Below are 23,903 nucleotides of genomic sequence, written 5' to 3'. Positions count from 1 at the left end.
AGTTTCTGCCTTTAAATGAATGGGATGACTTATCCAGACCCTCTTGCCAAGCTTCCTTTTCCTTTGCCCATTTTTCTTCTAGCTCTCCTGTAAGAGCCTTTTTAATGTCTTCTATGAGAGTCTTGTGTGTTGAGGACCAGATCGTATCCCTCTTTGAGGATTCATTTGGAGACAGTCTGTTTTTAATCTTCTCAGAATTTAAAGTCTGCCCTCTATATGTACAGAAGCTCTCTATTGTTAGAGCTCTGTTTACTTTTTTGCTCATTTTTTAAAAGAATAATAATAAAAAAAAAACAAATTAACAAAAAAAGCAAATGCAATCTGCCTTTTTTTGGGGGGGGAGGAGCAACTGGATGGCATTACTAAGCTTTTCCTGCAGACTGTAGGGGGCAACAGTAAGGCATTAGAAGAACAACAATGGCTGTGCTGCATTCTGCACTCCAAGACTCTGAGAGCATGCTGAGTCACTCTGGGTGAGTATGGCTAGGTCCCAAGAGGCCTTAGCTTTTCAGGGTTATAGTTTTACCTTCTGTGTTTATAGCTTCTCTGCTGATCTACTGCCTTGCTGCCATGGCAAAGTAGCCACATTGTACTAAAGTTCTCTCCACAGAAACAGCCATGATCACATCCCACCCCACTCAGTTCTGCTCAGTGTGAACTGCCTGCCATACTCTCCTGATCTAATCATCCCCACCCATGAACAAAAACCGACATTTTCTGGCAAATTTTGAGCATATCTTCTGTTGGTAATTATTTGTGGGTTTTTTCAGTCAAGCCCTAATTCCAAGGCCTTGTCATGAAATAAAGTATTCTGAGAGCAAGAATGAGCTTAGATAGATGGGTGTGTCCTCTCTTTCATCATGGCCAGAAGTCAATTAAGTAAGTTCTATACTAAACATATATTCACAAGTGGCATAGCATCAAAAATTCTAGAGGAGAAGTTAACAGAGATATAAGAAGAATTAGCAGCAAAATTATATTAGTGGGTGATCTCAACTTTGCTCTCTTGGAACTAGATAGATGGAAAGACAAAATAAATAAGAAAGAAGTTAAGAAAGTAAATAGATTTTTTTAAATGTTAGATATGATAGAACTTTTCAGAAAATTGAATGGAGAACGAAAGAGTAAACTTTTTTCTCAATGGCACATGAAATATACACAAAAATTGATTATATATTAGGACACAAAAATCTCTTTTTTTTTTTTTTTTTTTTTAATTTTTTTTTTTATTTTTTATTTTTTTTTTTTATTTAATAGCCTTTAATTTACAGGATATATACATGGGTAACTTTACAGCATTAACAATTGCCAAACCTCTTGTTCCAATTTTTCACCTCTTACCCCCCCCCACCCCCTCCCCTAAATGGCAGGATGACCAGTAGATGTTAAATATATTAAAATATAACTTAGATACACAATAAGTATACATGACCAAAACATTATTTTGCTGTACAAAAAGAATCAGACTCTGAATTATTGTACAATTAGCTTGTGAAGGAAATCAAAGATGCAGGTGTGCATAAATATAGGGACTGGGAATTCAATGTAATGGTTTTTAGTCATCTCCCAGAGTTCTTTTTCTGGGTATAGCTAGTTCAGTTCATTACTGCTCCATTAGAAATGATTTGGTTGATCTCGTTGCTGAGGATGGCCTGATCCATCAGAACTGGTCATCATCTAGTATTGTTGTTGAAGTATATAATGATCTCCTGGTCCTGCTCATTTCACTCAGCATCAGTTCGTGTAAGTCTCTCCAGGCCTTTCTGAAATCATCCTGTTGGTCATTTCTTACAGAACAGTAATATTCCATAATTTTCATATACCACAATTTATTCAGCCATTCTCCAACTGATGGACATCCATTCAGTTTCCAGTTTCTAGCCACTACAAAAAGGGCTGCCACAAACATTCGTGCACATACAGGTCCCTTTCCCTTCTTTATAATCTCTTTGGGATATAATCCCAGTAGTAACACTGCTGGATCAAAGGGTATGCACAGTTTGATAACTTTTTGAGCATAGTTCCAAACTACTCTCCAAAATGGTTGGATTCGTTCACAACTCCACCAACAATGAATCAATGTCCCAGTTTTCCCACATACCCTCCAACAATCATCATTATTTTTTCCTGTCATCTTAGCCAATCTGACAGGTGTGTAGTGGTATCTTAGAGTTGTCTTAATTTGCATTTCTCTGATTAATAATGACTTGGAGCATCTTTTCATATGACTAGAAATAGTTTCAATTTCTTCATCTGAGAATTGTCTGTTCATATCCTTTGACCATTTTTCAATTGGAGAATGGCTTGATTTTTTATAAATTAGAGTTAATTCTCTATATATTTTGGAAATGAGGCCTTTATCAGAACCTTTGACTGTAAAAATATTTTCCCAGTTTATTGCTTCCCTTCTAATCTTGTCTGCATTAGTTTTGTTTGTACAAAAACTTTTCAGTTTGGTATAATCGAAATTTTCTATTTTGTGATCAGTAATGATCTCTAGTTCTGCTTTGGTCATAAAGACCTTCCCTTCCACAGGTCTGAGAGGTAAACTATCCTATGTTCCTCTAATTTATTAATAATTTCATTCTTTATGCCTAGGTCATGAACCCATTTTGACCTTATCTTGGTTAACGGCGTTAAGTATGGATCAATGCCTAGTTTCTGCCATATTAGTTTCCAATTTTCCCAGCAATTTTTATCAAACAGTAAGTTCTTATCCCAAAAGCTGGGATCTTTGGGTTTGTCAAAGACTAGGTTGCTATATTTGTTGACTGTTTTATCCCTTGAACCTAATCTATTCCACTGATCAACTAATCTATTCCTTAGCCAATACCAAATAGTTTTGGTAACTGCTGCTCTATAATATAATTTTAGATCTGGTACAGCTAAGCCACCATCATTTGATTTTTTTTTCATTAATTCCCTTGAAATTCTTGACCTTTTGTTTTTCCATATGAACTTTGTTGTTATTTTTTCTAGGTCATTAAAATAGTTTTTTGGGAGTCTGATTGGTATAGCGCTAAATAAATAGATTAGTTTAGGTAATATTGTCATCTTTATTATATTTGCTCGCCCTATCCAAGAGCATTTAATATTTTTCCAATTGGTTAGATCAGACTTAATTTGTGTGAAAAGTGGTCTGTAATTTTGCTCATAAAGTTTCTGATTTTCCCTTGGCAGATAGATTCCTAAATATTTTATATTATCAGTAGTTACTTTAAATGGAATTTCTCTTTGTAACTCTGACTGTTGGATTTTGTTAGTGATATATAAGAATGCTGATGACTTATGTGGGTTTATTTTATAACCAGCAACTTTGCTAAAGTTGTGGATTATTTCTAATAACTTTTTAGCAGAATCTCTGGGGTTCTCTAAGTATACCATCATGTCATCGGCAAAGAGTGATAATTTGGCTTCCTCATTGCCTATTCTTATTCCTTTAATCTCTTTCTCAGCTCTTATTGCTATAGCTAGCGTTTCTAATACAATATTAAAGTAACGGTGATAGTGGGCAACCTTGTTTCACTCCTGATCTTATTGGGAATGGTTGCAGTTTGTCTCCATTACATATGATGCTTACTGATGGTTTTAAATAGATGCTGCTGATTATTTTAAGGAAAAGTCCATTTATTCCTATACTCTCAAGTGTTTTTAATAGGAATGGATGTTGGATTTTATCAAATGCTTTTTCTGCATCTATTGAGATGATCATATGGTTTTTGTTAATTTGGTTATTGACATGGCCAATTATATTGATAGTTTTCCTAATATTGAACCAGCCCTGCATTCCTGGTATAAATCCTACTTGATCATAGTGTATTATCTTGGAGATGATTTTCTGTAGTCTTTTTGCTAATATCTTATTTAAGATTTTAGCATCAATATTCATTAGGGAGATTGGTCTATAATTTTCTTTCTCTGTTTTCAGCCTACCTGGTTTAGGTATCAGTACCATGTCTGTGTCATAGAAGGAATTTGGTAGGACAGGACACAAAAATCTCAAAGTCAAACAAATGAAGGCAGAAATAGTAAGTGATTCTTTTCCAGACCATGATAGAACAAAAAATTACAAGAAATAAAGGACCAGGAAAAGTAGAACAAAAATTCAATGGAAACTAAGTAACCTGATGCTAAAGAATGAGTGGATGGGACAACAAATCATAGGCACAATCAAAAATTTCATCCAAAAATGATAATAATTAAATGCTATACCAAAGTTTATGGGATGCAACCAAAGTAATTCTTAGGGGAAATTTTATATCTCTAGATGCTTACTTGCATAAAATAGTGAAAGACAACATGAAATAATTGGGGATAACACTGAAATATCTAGAAAAGGGGCAAATTTAAAAAAAAAAAAAACAAATAAATGCTGAATTTTAAATTCTAAAAATAAATGAGATAGATAAAATTTAAAGTTTAAAAAAACTATTGAACTAATTAACAAAACTAATAATTATTTTAATGAAACAAAACCCAACAAATTGGATAAACCTTATGCCAATTTAATAAGAAAAAGGAAAAAAAGAAAATAAAATTGTTTGTATCAAAAATAAAAAGTATCAAAAATGAAATTGATGAATACTTACAAAAATATGGATTGACCAGATTAATTGAGGAAGAAATAGATTACTTAAATAGTCCAATTTAGAAAATGAAATCGAGGGACTTCCAAGACTAGAGCCAAGATGTCAGAGATAACATGTTTCTCTCTGACCTTGTCTACTACTCTCAAACTAATTATGAAATCCAGCCTCTGAATTTGTTCTGGACCAAAAGAACCCACAAATATTGGCAGTGCAACAAATTATCATAAGAAGATAATTTCAAAGATCTTCAGAAAAGGGCTGTTTCAATTGGAAACCAGAGGGAGGCAGCCAACACAGGCAGCTTAATACAAATACCAGAGCACACAGCATAGAGTCCAAGGCCAATGCAATTGCCAAGAGCAGTGCAGATTTCACATGATGGAGAATCTAAAGGGAAGAAACAGACCAGAAAAGGTAACTGGTTAGCAGACTGGATTAAAAGCCAGAATCCTACACTATGTTGATTAAAAGAAAGACATTTAAAGCAGAGTGATAAATATAGAGTAAAAATAAAAGGCTGGAGCACAATCTGTTATGTTTCAGATGAAGTAAAAAAAAAAAAGAAAAAAGAAAAAAGAAAAACAGCAGGCTTAGCCATCCTGATGCCAGATCAAGCAAAAATTGATCTAATTAAAAGAGATAAGGAAGGAAACTATATCTTGCTACAGTGTACCATAGATAATGAAGCAATATCAATATTAAACATATATGCACCAAGTGGTATAGCATTGAAATTCTTATAGAAGAAGTTAAGAGAGCTGTAAGAATAGACAGCAAAAATATAATAGTGAGAGATCTCAATCTGGCTCTCTCAGAATTAAAAAAATTTAATCACAAAATAAATAAGAAAAAAGTTAAGGATGTAAATAGAATACTAGAAAAGTTAGGTATGATAGAACTTTGAAGAAAATTGAATGGAGACAGAAACTTTCTTCTTGGCAGTTTATGGAAGCTATACAAAAATTGACCATAAATTAGGACATAAAGACCTCAAAATTAAATGCAGAAAGGCAGAAATAATAAATACATGTTTTCAGATCATGATGCAATAAAATTTACATTCAAAAAAAGGTCAGTGGAAAATAGACCAAAATAATTGGAAATTAATAATTTCATCCTAAAGAATGAGTGAGTGAAATAGCAAATCGTAGATACAATCAATAATTTTGCCCAAGAGAATGACAATAATGAGACAACATACCAAAATTTGTGGAATGCAGCCAAGCTGTAATAAGTGGAAATTTTATATCTCTAGATGTTTACTTACATAAAATGGAGAAAAAGAAAATCAATAAATTGGACTTGCAAATTGCAATTGCAAGCTAGAAAAAGAACAAGTTAAAAAAACCCAATCAAATAAAAACATGAAATTCTAAGAATAAAAGGAGAGATTATTAAAATTGAAAGTAAAAAAGAAAAGCTATTGAATTAATTAATAAAACTAAGAGTTTGTTTTATGAAAAAAAATAGACAAACATTTAGGTAATTTGATTAGAAAAAAGAAAGAGGAAAATCAAATTGTTGGTCTCAAAAATGAAAAGGGAGAACCATCCACCAATGAATAGGGAACTAGAGCAAAAGTTAGGACTTACTTTGCCCAAATTTAAGCAAATAAATTTGACAACCTAATTGAAACAGAGCAATATCTATAAAAATATAAATTGCTTAGATGAACAATTGGATGAATGAACAAGAGGAAATAAATTACTTAAATATTCCCATTTTAGAAAAAGAAATAGAAGAAGCTATTAATCAGATCCCTAAGAAAAAATTCCCAAAACCAGATAGATGGATTTACATGTGAATTCTACCATTTAAAGAACATTTAACTGGAATACTATGTAAATTATTTGAAAAAGTAGGGAATGAAGAATTTCTATCAAATTCCTTTCATAACACAGACATGGTACTGATACCTAAACCAAATAGGGACAAAAAGAGAGAACAAAAATTATAGACCAATCTCCATAATAAATATTGATGCAAAAATCATAAATAAAATATTAGAAGGAGATTACAGAAAGTCATCCCCAGGGTAATACACTATGGCCAAGTAGGATTTATACCAGGAATACAGGGCTGGTTCAATATTAGGAAAACTATTAGCATAATTGACTATATTATTAACCAAATTAACAAAAACAATATGATTATCTCATAGATACAGAAAAACATTTCATAATATCCAACACTCATTCCTATTAAAAACACTAGAGTGTATAGGAATAAATGGATTTTTTCTTAAAATAGTCAACAGCATCTATTTAAAACCATCAGCAAGCATCATATGTAATGGGGATCATTACTATTGTTATTCAGTATTGTATTAGAAATGCTAGCCTTGGCAATAAGAGATGAAAAAAGAGATTAAAGGAATTAGAGTAGATAATGAGGAAACCAAATTATCACCCTTTTCAGGTGATGTGATGGTATAATTAGAGAACCCCAGGGAATGAACTAAAAAAGCCATGTGAAATAATATAATCCACAATGTTAGCAAAGTTGCAGGATCCAAAAAAAAAAAAATCCACATGAATCATCAGCTTTCTTATACATCAATAATAAAATCTAGCAGCAAGAGACACAAAGAGAAATTCCAATTAGAATAACTGTTGATAATATAAAACATTTGGGAATTTATCTGCCAAGGGAAAGTCAGGAACTATGTAAGTAAAATTACAATACACTTTACACACAAATAAAGTCAGATCTAAGCAGCTGGAAAAATATCAAGTGCTCTTGGATAGGTAGAGCAAATACAATAAAAATGACAATACTCCTTAAATTAATGTATTTATTTAGTACTATACAAATGGATCCCTTCATGTGAGAGGATGATAATGATACAAGGAGACTAAGTGGCAATTGCATTCTCTGTCCTCTCCACTGAGAGGCAGTTGCATTGTCTGATTGCTCTCCTCTTCTCTCTTGCCTTTAATTTATTTCATTCCCAGTCCACAAGCAACATCTGCATCCATAAAGGCTACTTTCTAAATCCTTCAAGTGTTATGATTCACAGCTATGAAGGCTCTCGAAGAATTTAACTGCCCCTTCACTTAGGCATAGTCCTTAACACAATAAGGTCCAAATGGGTTCATGATTTAGACATAAAGAGTAATATAAGGAGAAAATTAGAACCAAGGGTACTCCAGCTTTCAGATATGTGGAGAAGAAAGCAATTTGTGGCCAAGGAAGAAATGACATAAGTTATGGAATACAAAATGGATAAATTGTATTATATTAAATTCAAAAGTTTTGCACAAACAAAACAAATGCAGTCAAGATTAGAAGGGAAGCAACAAACTGGAGAAAATTTTACATTCAATTGTGCTAATAAAGGGCTAATTTCTAAAATATGCAGAGAATTGACTCAAATTAATAATAATTCAAGCCATTCTCCAATTGATAAATGGTCAAAGATATGAACAATTTTCAGATGAAAAAATTGAAGCCATTTCTAGTCATATGAAAAGAAGTTCTAAATGACTAGTGATAAAAGAAATGCAAATTAAGACAACTCTGAGGTACAACTACACTTCTAAGATTAGCTAAGATGTCAGGAAAAGATAATGAGGAATCTTGGAGAAGATTGGGAAAACTGGGATACTAATTCATTGTTGATGGAATTGTGAACTGATCCAACCATTCTGGAGAGCAATTTTGAACTGTTCCCAAAGGGCTATCAAACTGTGCATACCCTTTGATCCAGGAATGTTTGTACTATGTTGGTATCCAAAGAGATCATAAAGGAGGGAAAGGGACTCTCATTTACAAAAATGTTTATGGCAACCCTTTTTTGTAGAGGCAAGGAACTGGAAACTGAGTGAACACATCAGTTGGGGAATGGCTCAATAAATTATGGTGTATGAATGTTATGGAATATCATTGTTTTATAAGAAGTGATTAGAAGGATGATTTCAAAGAGGTCTAGAAAGAACTTATGAACTTATGCTAAGTGAACTGAGAAGAAATAGGAGATCACTGTACTCTCCAATAGCAAGATTATACAATGATCAATTCTGATGGATGTGGCTTTTTTCAACAAGAATATGATTCAGGATAGTTCCAATGGTCTTGTGATGAAGAAAGCCATCTGCACAGAGAGCAAGGACTGTGGGAATTGAGTGTGGATCATAACATGGTATTTTACTCTTTTTGTTGTTGTTTGCTTGCATTTTTTCTTTCTATTTTTTTTCCTTTTTTGTTAGTATCCTTACAAAGTGTTAACTCATTAGAGTTGATAGAGACAATAATTATCTAATTTAGCATGGTTCAGTATGATTGATCTGATCTTACAGGGAGATATTATGGGCCAGAATTTGAAACAAGATACTAAGTGGAACTGATAGAAACAATGCTTGTGTTCACACCTTTAGAGAGCTCATATAAGCAAGAAGCTCTTAAGGCCAAAGAGCACTCTGGGACAGACACAGGGGCACTCTGGGACAGTTACAGGAGGACTCTGGGAGGAAGCCCCTAGCCCACTCTCAGAGGTGGAGTCATATTCATTCATTTCATCTCACACCACTATGGTGGCTGGTCTCCTGCACTTCCCCCACTGAGACCAAGGCTGGTCTGAAAGGCTCTCCAAAAAGCTGCCCAGCCCCAGGCAAGGAGACAAGAGATTCATTCAATCTTCCACCTTTGTGTTGGCTGGAGGCTGAAGAGAGCAGAGGCAGAAGCAAAGGACAAAGCTGCAAGAGCTCTTAGAACCAAGGAGAGAGAGAGACCTTTAAGAAAGCTAACCAGGCTTGGAAAGAGATAAGAAATAAACATTTGGATTTTATCAGCTGACTGTATTTGAAGTGATTATTATTTGGAAGGGAAACTAAGGCTGCCTCTAGAAAACCTCCCAAAAAACCTGCTCCCAGAGAGAACCATTATATTATATAAAAGAAGAGAACACCACATTTTTAATCTGATTTTTCTTGTGCAGCATGGTATTTGTGGAGATGTGTATAAAAGAATTTGGCCTGAATAGGACCAGGAGATCATTATATACTTCAAAAACAATACTATATGATAATCATTTCTCATGGATGTGGCCCTCTTCAACAATGAGATGAACCAAATCAGTTCCACTAGAGAAGTAATGAATTGAACCAGCTACACCCAGTGAAAGAACTATGGGAGATGACTATAAACCACTACATAAAATTCCCAATTCCTCTATTTTTTCCACCTGCATTTTTGATTTCCTTCACAGGCTAATTGTACACTATTTCAAAGTACATTTCTTTTTCTACAGCAAAATAACTGTATGGACATGTATACATATATTGTATTTAACTTATACTTTAACATATTTAACATGTATTGGTCAACCTGACATCTGGGGGAGGGAATGGGAGGAAGGAGGGGAAAAGTTGGAACAAAAGGTTTTGCAATAGTAAATGCTGAAAAATTACCTGTGTATATATCTTGTAAAAAAAAAAAAAAGCTATAATAAAAAAATGTCTAACATATATTCAATTACTTATAATCTAGGGAAGGGGAAAGGTGGCAGAAGGGAAAAAATAGCACACAGGATTTTGCAGGAGTGAATAGTGAAAGCTTTCTATGTATATGTTTTAAAAATAAAACCCTTTAATAAAAAAGAAAAGAAAAGAAATTAGGTGAAGGAAAAATATGGAAGAGAAAAGTATATAAAAATATTCAATTTTAATGTTTATTTAAATGTTAATTTAAAGTTTAATGATGTGATACACGAAAAAGAAAGAAAATAGCTACTTTAAAAATTTACTAAGAAAAATTTAAAGGATATATAAAAAAAACAATGAGGAGAAGCATACCTTGAAAATCAGAATTGTCTAATGGAAAGAGAGGCACAAAAACTCAGTGAAAACAAAATCTTAAATTAGCCAAATGAATAAGCAGTTAATTCCTCAAAAATGAGAATTGAGCACCTAGAAGCTTATGACTTTTTGAATAAGCTATAAATAATAAACAGAATAAAAATAAAAGATAATGTGATATACCTCACAGAGAAAAAAAATAACTGACCTAGAAAAATGTATACAAAAATGATAAATCAAAAATGATTAGGCTACCTAAAATCCTTGATCAAAATCCTTGAGTCTAGATACAATCTTTCAGAAACTATCAAGTAACAGTGCCTTGATATTCTAGAAACAGAGGATAAAATAGAAGTGGACAGAACCCAATTCTCACATAATAATTGTAAGCATCATATTAGTATATGAGATGACTAACACATATAGATATTTTGACATATGCATTTTACAGAATATTATGTGCACATAGAATTCCAACAATAGAGTCAAAACACCAATCTTCAAATAAGGCATACCAATATAAAAACTTACAGGATTATTTAGCCAATCTTCCAAACTTCTAAGTTAAGGAGAACATATTGAAAGCAGTCAGAAACAATTCAAATAGTGGATTCACAGTAAAGAAAACAATTTTTTTCATGATTTCTGCATTAAAGAATTTGAGAGCTTGGAATATAATATTCTCAAGGGCAAAAGAGCTAGGATTATGACCAAGAATTGTGTACCTAACAAAGCTTTGTATTGTCCTTCAGGGAACAAATAGAAAGAAATTCAGGGAAACTTTAAAAAAATTCAAGTATTCTTACAAAAAGACCAGAGCTGGATAGAAATTATGACTTTTATATGCAAGATTCAATATTCAAGAGAAGCATAAAGAGATAAACAGGAAAAGAAAATGATAAGGGATTTTGTAAGGTTAAATTGTTTATGTTCCTACCTGGAAAGGTGATATTTGTTGTTCAGAAGAATTTTTCTGATCGTTAGGGTACATGGAATGAGTATTTTTAGAGAGAGGGCACATTGAGTATGAAGGGATGACATTTTTTAAAATACCAAAATTAAGGACTGAGAGAAGAATAGGCTATGGAAAGAAAAAGGGAGTAGTATGGGATCAATTATCACACATAAAAGAAGCAATATAAAAGCTTTTATACTGGAGGGGGAGTGAATGAATCTTACTCAGCTCGGAATTGACTTATAAAGGGAATAAATTTCACACTCAATTGGGTATAGAAAACTGTCTTATTCTACAGGAAAGTAGAAAGGGTACATGATAGGAAATGGTAGTGTGAAAGAAGGGAGAGCAAATTTGTAGAAGTGGTTAGTTGGAAGCAAAATAATTTTGAGGAGGGAGAGGGGAAAGGAGAGAAAAATAAAACAAATGGGGGGATATGAAAGGGAAAACAAATTGTAAAAAATGAATTTGAAGCAAGTTTCTCTAATAAAGTCCTAATTTCTCAAACATATAAAGAACTGAGTTAAATTGATAAAATTAAGAGCTATTTCACAATTGATAAATTATGAAAGCATATGAACAGTTTTCAATTGCAGTGATCAAAGCACTCTATGGCCATATTTTTAAAAAAAAGTTCTTACTCACTACAGATTGGAGGAAGTGAAATTTAAAGCAATTCTGAAGTACTTTCTCATCACTATTATATTAACTAATAGGACAGAAAAGAAAAATGACAAATGGTAAAAGAGATGTGGGAAAACGTGACATTCATGTACTTTTGGTGGAGCTGCCAACTGATTCAATCATTCTGTGGAGCAATTGTGACTGTATCCAAAGAGATCTAAAACCATGAATATGCTTTTGGCTAGCAAACCACTACTAGTTTTGTGTCATCAAAAGGATTAAAAAATATTTATGGCAACTATTTTCTTGAGACAAAGAATTAGAAATTGACGGGGCCAACAATTATTGTATGACTGACCAAATTGTGGTATGTGCTTATGATGGAATGCTATGGTGCTCTAAGAAATGATGACCAGGATGTCCTCAAACAAATGTATAGACTTTCCATGAACTGATGCAAAGTGAAATGTACTGTGTACAAAGTAAATAGCATTATCACAAAATGATCAGCTTTGTGTGACTGCTATTCTCAGCAATAAAAAGATCCAAGATAAATCTAAAGAATTATCATAAAAGTCCTACCCATCCCAAGACAGAGAATTTATGTTGTCTGAATACAGACTGAACATTTTTTTTTACTTTTGTTTCTTGGAGCTTTTTTTGACCTATGTTTTCATTTACAAAATGACTACTATGGAAATGTTTTATATAACTAAATATGTAAAATGTATGTGGAATTGGTTGTCTTCTTAATGGGACAGTAGGGAAGAGAAAAGGAGAGAACCTGGTATTAAAAATTTTTTAAAATGAATGTTTAAAAATATTTTCACATGTGTGTGTGTGGCGAAAATATCCTAAATAGACTCTTCACTATTCTGTTTCTCTATCCTCTTTATTCTCCTTTTCCTTCTTTCTTTTCCCCCCACATCTTTCCATCATTGTCTTCCGCAAATCTCTCTCTCCTGCCTATTTAATTTCCTTCTCTTGACCAATCCCGATTCCCTTTCATTTCATGTAAGCATGAATAGTACTCATCTGTTGATTTGTACATAGGTACAATTACATCTTGCACTGGGTAAAATGTCAAACTTGTCTATGTACATGAACATCTTGCCCTCTAGTGGCTGCATCAGACAGAAACTCTAAGACCCTGTTCTCTATGTTCTCCAAAGCTATGGGAATTGATGTTTTCCCATTTATTCATGTAGCAAAGAACTAAAGGTCTAGTTCTAAATTGGTTGGAATGGGTTGAATGATGCTTTCTGTATAGTATAAAAGCCTATGATATTGATATGAAAGAAAACATGTGGACCCATCAAACATATATTTTTATCTTTCCTTAAAAAAAAAATTTTAAATGATGCAGGAGTAATATAATTTTTAAGGAATAGAGAACATTAGCACAATTAATTAATTGTAGCAATTTAGTTAGTCAATTGGTGTTTATTATGTAGTTTATTAAGTATTGAAAATTTAAGAAAAGTAAAAGATAGTTCCTGCCCTCGGGCAGCTCTCAATGGGTGATTATATACAAGTTGCACACAAATTGAGAAATCTTGAGGAAGATTCCCTATGAATGGAATGATTAAATCTGTGCCTTGAAGGAAGTCAGAGAAGGTAGGAAGTTGAGATAAGGAGAGAGTACATTTTAGACACAAAGAATAGCCAGTGAAAATGCCAGAGTTCAGAGATGGAGCATCATATGAGAATTATAGCGAAGACACGGGTGTCACTAAACCAAAGAATACATAGGGAAGGGAAGTATAAGGTAAAGGTAGGAGAGGGGAACTTCTTGGGGGCAGGTGACTTTAAATACAAGTAAAGTATTTGCTATTTGAACTTGAAGGTGTTAGAGTCATTGAAGTTTATTGAGTAATTGGATCATATGTTTCAATCTGAATTAATTATTTGGGTGGCTAAATGAAAGGTGAACTGGGGTGGTGAGAGACTTGTTGCAAGTAAACCCACCAATAGGCAGCTGAAATAATGTAGGCATGAGGAGATGAAGACATGTACCTGAGTATAAACAGATCAGAGAAGAGAAGGAGAATATTTGAAAAATATTATCAAAGTGAAATCAATAAGTTTTGACAACAGATTAAATATATAGAGTATAAATAAGCTAGAAGTAAAAATTAGTAATATACACACACATACACATATGTAGAGAGTGTGTTAGGTGTAGCTCAGCTGATAATTAGCAAAAGAACTAAGGTATAGTTATTTCTTTTATGTGTTAATACTAAGTTTTACATAATACTTTTTATGTGGTAATACTGATTTTTACATAAATTAATACTAATTCACACACATTTCATGAAAAAAATATGTCCTTTTTTCAAATAAAATTCTTCTTTTCTATTCCATTTAAAATATGAATAATAGCATTGCGTAGTGGTTAGAGAACATAATAAGAAGTCAGAAAGAATTATATTCTTGCTAGCTCTCTGACATTTTAAGTTACCGAGAAAATGCATTAGTACTTGGAGTTTCCTCAATAGGAAGGTATGGTGTCTTTGTTCTTGTTCTATCCATTTAAATCATCAGAGCACCTTATCTTCTTCAATTTCATTGCTATTCCTGTTTCTCCTTAAAGTTGATTGGGAAGATTCCATTATACTTTAAATCCTTTGCTTATTTCTTTGTTTATTATTTATTCATTGATTTAGTTATTTAAACATAAAGAAAAAGAAAAAAATATCATGTGCACAGCAGACCATGAGAATTCAAAATACAGATTGATAAATTTCCATTTTCAGAAAGCCTATATAATAAATACTACAGATTATGTCTAGAGCTGTCTATCTTTTATTTTCCTTATAAGTTTTTTTTTATTTTCTCCTGTGCATTTTTTACTTTATTTTTTCACCTTTCTTACTTCCCCACAAGAAAACTACAATTAAATATAGACATATTAACACACTCACATTCATAAACACTTATATATACATATAAAATCACATACACATAAATATTCATATACATCCATGTAAGACCATTACTATGAATGTTTTTCCCCCTTCAAAAATCACAAGTAAAATAACATGGTATCACTATGCAGAAAAATCTGAAGGGCAATGGCAAAGAGAAAGCTTTACTCTCTGGACTTAATTATATTTGGGGAAGCTCATGCTGTGCAGTTCCAGTTCTCTCATTCTCAACTCCAAGAGAACAGCAACTTTATACATTTTTGGGTTTACTATTTTCTTCTTCACCTCATACAAGCATTTATATGAATCTTACTGACTATAGTCCATGGAGAACCTTAACAAAGGCAATTGGGATATTTAATGCAATATCTGGTAGAATTTTATTATAAACTAATTTCAGATTGACTTATGCCTTAAAAATAATCACCATATTAGATAAGAAAGAATATAGAATTTTTTACTACAAAAAGTTGACAAATAAGGATGCCAAGTAGTGTTTAGAAAAGTGTATATCAAAGATCTGGATTTAATACTTTAGAGAATTATTGGAAAGGTGTACCAGTAAAATATCTTGTCAATATGACAGCTTATACTCAATATTCTCCTTTTCTATTTCCTTGTTGCTTTACATACTGCCTAGGTTACTATAGCTGCCAAATTAATAGTGATGCATGATCATAAACTTTTTTAAGAGTCAAAAGTTAACTCCAAGTAAATTTATTTAATAAAGCAAATTAAATCAGGGCAGGAAATATACTTAGATACTTAGGCTTGAAAAAGACTTCTCAAATTGTCCACTATAACTTTTACTTGCAACATGAAGTCAATCATTCACTAACTGTTTATTGCAATATTTTATAACAATTTATTCCAAATGTCTCCCATTAGAGCTGTAATTAATAAAATTGTCATGTGACAAATGCATTGGAGGAGGAGTAGCATGTGGCAGAATAATCTAAGTAATAATCACATCCATGTGACATAGAAGTGGACTGTATCTGTAAATAAGCAAGTAATTATTATGCACCAGTTATTGCCAAGCACTGCATTAATCATTGTTGAAACAAAAAAAGACAAGTGACAGTCCCAACTCTGAGTCCAGTTTAAAGGGACATGTGTAAAATAGATAAATATAAGATAAATTGGACATACTCAACAAAAAAAAAAAAAAAAAAAAAAAAAAAAAGGTCCTAGCATTAATTGGGAGATTTGAAAGGCTGCTTATGGAAGTTGAGATTTTAAGTAGCACTTAAAGAGAGCCAGAGAGGCCTGGAAATTGAAAAAAGCCCAGGGGTAGGACACTGTCACTAAAATTTCTTAAAGTATTGAGATGAAATTTCTTGTGAAAAGAACAACAAAGTTGACAGCACTGTAGGATCATGGTGCATGTCATGCTGAATAAGGTATAGGAGACTCAAAATTTAGGATTAGGAAAGGTAATGAAAGATAGTCAGACCTAAACTTTAGGAAACTTAATCTGGCAGATGAGCAGAGACTAAAGTGCAGAGAGCCTTTTGGCAAGTACATAAATCAAAGCAAACTGTTCCAATATCTAAGAGTGAAGCAATGAGGGCCTATATTAGGCATGGCAGCATCATCAGAAGAGAGAAGAGGGTATATATGACAGACAATGTAAAAATAAAATCTATAGTTAGTGCACCAGTCTTAATATAGTTGATGAGAGAGATACAGTAGTTGAAGATGTCATCAAAGTTTTTACAAATGCTCTAAACAAGTAATCTACCATTTTAGTGATGTATTTTGTAAAACTTACTTCACAAATAGATGTTATTGATTGTAGTTTTCTTCTCTGTTCTCTGAGACATCAATTCTATTTTTAGCAAACTATTTCATATGTTATATGTGAGTTTTGTATCTCCTTACCACCACCTCACTTACTCCATTTGTTTATATTTAGTTTCATATATGTGTGTTTCTTGATTGGTAGAATGCAAATTCCTTAAGGGCAGGAACCTTTTTTTATTTTTGTTTTTGTATCAGTACCTCTTAATATAGTGCCTAACATAAAAGGAGCAAAATAAATGCTTATTTAATCAAATGGAATTAAATTAAATTTAACTCTATTGCACTGAGATGCTCTTGTCTAATCCTATTTGAAGATTAGCATCTCCTTTGAGACAACTACAACACACAAGCTGCATGTTTTGAATATGAATTACAGTTGAAAGTACTGATTTAGATATCTTACTGAATAAAATAGAGAAAATGTATGGTTTTTAGAGAGTCAATAATCTTCTATCCTTTAACTTCATCTTCCTCTGAAGGGGCAACAACTTATTATTAATAGATGCGTGAAACTGGAGATTTATCTAAAGAGAAATCAGTTCTTTACATCCAATTACTAGCAAAACCCCACCTTTTTTCAAGCCTATATTTCAATGAATTAGTATTTCAACTGAAAACTGTATGTTGTTGATATAATGTTTTATCTTGCAGTATAAAAAACATTCTTCAATTCGCTATGCACTATTATTATCCCTGACATAGAATTGAAAATAAATTCAAAAATAAAAGTAAACAATGTAAAAAATCTGACTGTGCAAACCTACCACTCTCACAGAACTCAAACATCTTGTAAAGATAAAATCAATTGAACAAAATTTGTTCTGGGTGGAACCCATGATGGGAGAAAGCTCTACCTGGTTTCCCTCATATCAACACAAGATCAAGCTTCTAAATTGGATTTGGAGTGATCAAATCCACACATATTTTGAGTGTAACAAATTTTCAGCAAAATATATTTTGGAAAGTTCTGTTTTATTTGAATGGGGGTGGAGGAAAAGTGGGAGGCAGCTGAATGCAGGTGCAGCACAGAGACCCTGGGCAGAATGACCTCTGTGCACTGGTGGAATCTATTGGAAGCCTCTTAGACAAAATACAACAGCATAGGCCATGGTGTTCTGGTTCAGTAGATCAATAGACTAGCTGTGAAACATAAAGCAACTATAAAAGGTGAACCCAGAAAAATGGAAAACTTGAATTTGTCCACCCAGCACAGGAAGGAGTCAGCTGCATCAGTCCCAGGGCAACATGAAGCTGCTGTGAAAGATTGGGACAGTCTCTCCTTTACTCTAAAAGCAGACCTCAAATTTTAAAATTCAGCAAAAAAGCAAAACAACAACAACAAAAACAAACAAACAAACAAACAAACAAACAAAAAAACTTCTGGCCATAGATAGCTTTTGTGGAAACAGGGTGGAAGAAATCTTACAAGTTAAAGACCATAAAAGCAAAACATCTCCAGATGAAGCCCTAAAGGGTGATATCAGTTAATCTCCATCTAACTAGACTCTCTTGGAAGAATTTTTTAAAAATTCTTAAAAAGAGCTTTAGAAGAAAAACAGGGAAAGGAAATGAGAATTTTATAAGAAAGTTTGGAAAAGGAAAAATCATGCGAAGCAAACTTTGTAAAATTAGATTTGATGACATGGAAAAAGTAATAAACTCCTTAAAAACAGAATCAATGACATGAACAAAAAATCCAATGAACAAAACACTCATTTAAAAGTTCAATTGACCAAAAATAAAAGGAGATAAAAAAGTTAACTGAAGAAAATAATTCAATAAATAATAGAATTTAGCAAATAGAAGTGAATTACTCAATGACACATCAAGACTGAATCAAACAAAAGCAAAAAAGAAGAAGAAAATAGAAGAAAATATTAAATACTTTATTAGAAAAACAACTGACATGGAAAATAGATCCAAGAGAGACAAAGAATTATTCAACTGCCTGAAAACATGATGTAAAAAAGGAGACCAGTGAATTTTTTTTTTAGGAAATAATCAAGGAAAACTGCTCTGATGTTCAAGAAACACAAGGCAAAATAGTTATTGGAAAAACTCACTTCTTGACAGATACTCTAAAATGAAAACTCCAAGCAATATTGTAGGTAAATTGTGGAATTACCACATGAAGGAGAAAAAATATAATAAGCCAGAAAGAAAACATTCAAATATCAAGGAACCACAATCAGGTTTACCAAGATCTAGCAGCTTCCACATTAAAGGACTGAAGGTCCTGGCACCTAATATTTTTGTCTTTTAAAAGAAATGTAATTTTTCTTAAAAAGGAAAAAAAAACTAAGTTTCTTTTAAGAGATAAAAACTTTACATCTCTATATGGGAAAATGGTATGTTTAACTCTTGAGAATTGTATCTCTGGGGGTGAAGATAACAGAGAATAGAAATATCTCTATTTAACCTCCTCTGAACTTCCCTCAAATCAATAGCAGATTAAGCCTCTGAACTGGTTTTGAAGTGACAAGAAGCACAAATATTTAGAATACAATAAATTTTCAGAAGAAGAGACTATGGAAGAACATCAAAAAAAGTCAGTTTCAATCAGGCCAGGGAAGAAATTGCTGAGCCCACACTGTAGCACAGGGAACCAGAATACTGCACAGTCAGCACGCCTGGGAATTTACTGTGAGGCTCTTAGGCTACTCTATCCCAATTACAATACAGTGGATTAGCAGATTAATTGTAAAACACCCAAGGCAAATACAAAAGGCAAACTGTGAGCCCCTGAACTCTGTAAAAAGGGACCTGGGCACACAGACTCAGAACCAGAAATCAGTAAGCAACACCAACCCCAGGACAAAATAAAGCAGCTATCACCTCTTTGCAGTAAGAACACACCTCATTTTTTAATGAAGAAAAAAAAAAAAAACAAAACAAAACAAAAAGCAAAAAAGAACTCTGACTATAGACAGCTTTTATGGAGAAAGAAAAAAAAATATCTCACACCCTGAGGATCATAAAGGCAAATCAACTCCAGATGAGGAGGTGACATGTATTGGTGCCCATTTCACAAGGCTCTCTTAGAAGAATGCAAAAAGTAGCTTTAAAAATAATTAAAAGAGGGGCGGAGCCAAGATGGCAGAGAAGGCACACACGACTTTCTAAGCTCTTCTCTTACCCTCTTTATCAATATTATATCAAGCCTCAAAAATAGTCTTGACTGCTACAATTCGTAAAGATAAGTAGAACAACTCACCAGCCGAAGAAAATCTGCAGTCTCGCCAAAAAACGGTTGGTTCCAGGGCCAGGGGGGAGATCGGTGCAGACTGGGAGAGAAATTGGGTTCCGAGGAGAGCCTCAAACCGAAAGTGAAAGCACAGATCTCAGCACAAGCCCACAGCCCCAACCCGCAGTATGGGGCTTTTTCTTGGGGCAGTTGTGATCCTGCACGGCAGGAGGATGCAGCCTGGGTTAGCCTCCAATCTGCGCAGTGGGGAGCTCGGCTTGGGGCCATAGATTTCCAGGGCCGATTTGCATCAGGCAGAGACGCTGGGCAGAGTGTGCGGTGGTCTGCAGTCTGTGGTCAGCTGCTAATACTCACAGTCCCACAAAAGGCTCCGGCCTGGGGCAGTGACACTTTCACCCATTAGTCTCTAGCCGAGGGCAATTGCTAACCCACACAGCCCAACTGGGCACTTCCATAGCTCGGCCAGTGCTGAATCCACTTCTGTTGGGGGAAGGGAAAACTCTCACTCAGAGCACTCCCATACCTCGGAGCGGAAATCGGTTTACATCTCTCCCTGCTCTGCAGAGGAAGCTGGTAACCCCTTGCCTAGAGACCTCACCCTAAAGGCTTTAAAACATGAATAAAAAGATGAAAAGAACAATCGACAGCTTCTATGCAGAAAAAGAGCAGGTCAGGCAAACCTGAAGAAACCTCAAACAGCAAAAATGCATCAGACTGTCCTCCTTTACATGATGCTCTCATAGAAGAGACCATTAAAAATCTCAAAAAAGAGTTAGAAGATAAATGGGGAAAGGAAAGAGAAGCCTTACAAGAGAGCAACAACTTCCTGAAATACGAATTGGAAAAGTTAAAAAATTCCCAGGAAGTGCAGGGAAACAAAATTGGTGAATTGGAAAAAGTAAAAAAATCTCAGGAAAATAAGAATAGTGAATTGGAAAAAATAAAGAATTCACTAGAAAGTAGGATTTGTGAATTGGAAAAGACAAAGAACTCGCAAGAAAGTAGGATCTGTGAATTGAAAAGACAAAGAACACGCAAGAAAGTAGGATCTGTGAACTGGAAAAGAAAATAATTCACTAAAAAAAAAAAATTAGTGAAATGGAAAAAATTCCACAGACCAAAACAATACATTTAAAAAACTCAATTGGACACATACAGAAAGAAGTAAAAAAGCTAATGAAGAAAATAATTTTTAAAAATTAGAACTGAACAAATAGAAACTAATGATTCATTGAGACAGAAGAATCAGGCTAGCAAAACAAAAAAAATGACAAACTGGAAAAAACCATGAATTATCTACTTGCAAAACGACAGACTTGGAAAAATAGATCTAGCAGAGATAATCTGAGTATTATTGGACTTTCCTGAAAACTATGATGAAAAAAAAGAGCCTAGATACTATTTTACAAGAAATCATCAAAGAGAACTGCCCAGATGTAATAGAATCAGAAGGTAAAATAGGCATTGAAAGAATTCATCGAACACCTTCTGAAAGAAACCCTAAATAAAACCCCAAGGAATATGGTAGGCCAAATTTAGAACTATCAGATTAAGGAAAAATTTTAACAGCAAAAAAAAAAAAACATTTAAATACTGAGGTGCCACAATAAGGATCACCCAAGATCTGGCTGCCTCTACATTAAAGGAAAGAAGGGCCTGGAATATGATATTCTGAAAGGCACAAGAACTTGGGATGCAGCCAAGAATAAACTACCCAGCTAAGCTGAGCATTTTCTTCCAGGGAAGAAGATGAACATTTAATGAAACAAATGAATTCTATTTGTTTCTGAAGAAAAAACCAGAACTAAACAAAAAATTTGATCTCCAACCATAGAACTCATGAGATGCAGAAAAGGTAAAAATAACTCTTGAGAATTGTATTTCTGTTGTGGATATACAAAGAGAATACATGTATAATTTGATTGTACTGATATAACATAAAAAAGGGAAGTAGATATGGAAAAGGGATGATGGCAGAATAAGGTGGGAAGGAGGGATAAAAAGAGGGAAACCACATCCCACAAAGAGTGAAAGGAAACTTATCATATTTGAGGGAACTTAGAGAGGGGGAGGAACATTGTGTGAATCTTACTCTCATCAGAGTTGGCTCAAAGAAAAAATAATTGACATTTGTTTTAGAGAAAATTCTCTCTTGCCTCATTAAAAACGGGGGAGAGGAAAAGGGAAAAGAAAAAGAGTAATAAGGGAAGGAAGGGGGAAAGACTCAAAGGGGGGGAGGGAGGGATTATAAAGAGGATGAGCATTGTGATACAAGAGGGGTACATAAGTTTAAAAGGGGGAAAGAGGGTTGGGGGAGGCAAGAATAAGTAAATCACAATCTGGGGTTATTAGGATGGCAGGAAATACAGATTTAGTAATTCTAACCGTAAATGTGAATGGGATGAACTCCCCCATAAAGAGGAGGCAGATAGCAGACTGGATCAAAAGTCAGAACCCTACAATATGTTGTTTACAAGAAACACATTTAAAGCAGAGAGACACATATAGAGTAAGGGTAAAAGGCTGGAGGAAAATCTATTATGCTTCAGGTAAAGTCAAAAAAGCAGGGGTAGCCATCCTTATCTCAGATCAAGCAAAAGTAAAAATTGATCTAATTAAAAGAGATAAGGAAGGAAACTACATCCTGCTAAAGGGTAGCATAAACAACGAAAGCAATATCAATATTAAAACATATATGCACCAAGTGGTATGGCATCCAACTGCCTAAAGGAGAAGTTAAGAGAGTTGCAAGAAGAAATAGACAACAAAACTGTAATAGTAGGAGATCTCAACCTTGCACTCTCAGAATTAGACAAATCAAACCACAAAACAAATAAGAAAGAAATTAAAGAAGTAAATAGAATATTAGAAAAATTAGGTATGTTGGATCTTTGGAGAAAATTGAATGGAGATAGAAAGGAATATCCTTTCTTCTCAGCAGTTCATGGAACCTATTCAAAATTGACTCATATATTAGGACATAAAGACCTCTAAAATTAAAATGCGAGAAAGCAGAAATAGTGAATGCTTTCTTTTCAGATCATGATGCAATAAAAACTACATTCAACAAAAAGTTAGGGGAAATAGACCAAAAAGTAATTGAAACTAAACAATCTCATCTTAAAGAATGATTGGGTGAAGAGCAAATTATAGATACAATTAATAATTTCACTCAAGATAATGACAATGATGAGACATCATACCAAAATATGTGGGATGCAGCCAAAGCGGTAATAAGAGGGAATTTTTATATCCTTAGAGGCTTACTTGAATAAAACAGAGAAAGAAAAGATTAATGAATTGGGCTTGCAACTAAAAAAACTAAAAAAGACCAAATTAAAAACCCCTAATCAAATACTAAATTGGAAATTTAAAATTAAAAGGAGAAATTAAAAATATTGAAAGTAAAAAACTATTGAACTAATTAATAAAACTAAGAGTTGGTTCTATGAAAAAGCCAATAAAATAGATAAGCCTTTGGTAAATCTGATTAGAAAAGGAGGGAGGAAAATGAAATTAGTAGTCTTAAAATGAAAAGGAGAACTTTCCACCAAGGAAGAGGAAATTAGAGAAATAATAAGGAGTTATTTTGCTCAACTTTATGCCAATAAATTTGATAACCCTAAGTGAAATGGATGACTACCTCCAAAATATAGACTTCCCAGACTAACAGAGGAAGAAGTAAATTGTTTGAATAGTCCCATTTCAGAAAAAGAAATAGAACAGGCAATTAAACAACTCCCTAAGAAAAAATCCCCAGGACCAGATGGATTTACATGTGAATTTTACCAAACATTTAAAGAACAATTGGCCCCAATGCTATATAAATTATTTGATAAAATAGGGAATGAAGGAGTCCTACCAAATTCCTTCTATGACACAGACATGGTACTGATACCTAAACCAGGTAGGCTGAAAACAGAGAAAGAAAAGATTATAGACCAATCTCCCTAATGATATTGATGCTAAAATCTTAAATAAGATATTAGCAAAAGACTA

This window comes from Sarcophilus harrisii, chromosome 1 (genome assembly GCF_902635505.1).
Source record: "Sarcophilus harrisii chromosome 1, mSarHar1.11, whole genome shotgun sequence".
Taxonomy (NCBI): domain Eukaryota; kingdom Metazoa; phylum Chordata; class Mammalia; order Dasyuromorphia; family Dasyuridae; genus Sarcophilus; species Sarcophilus harrisii.
The sequence above is the reverse complement of the archived record's forward strand: the minus strand, read 5'-3'. Positions refer to the sequence as shown.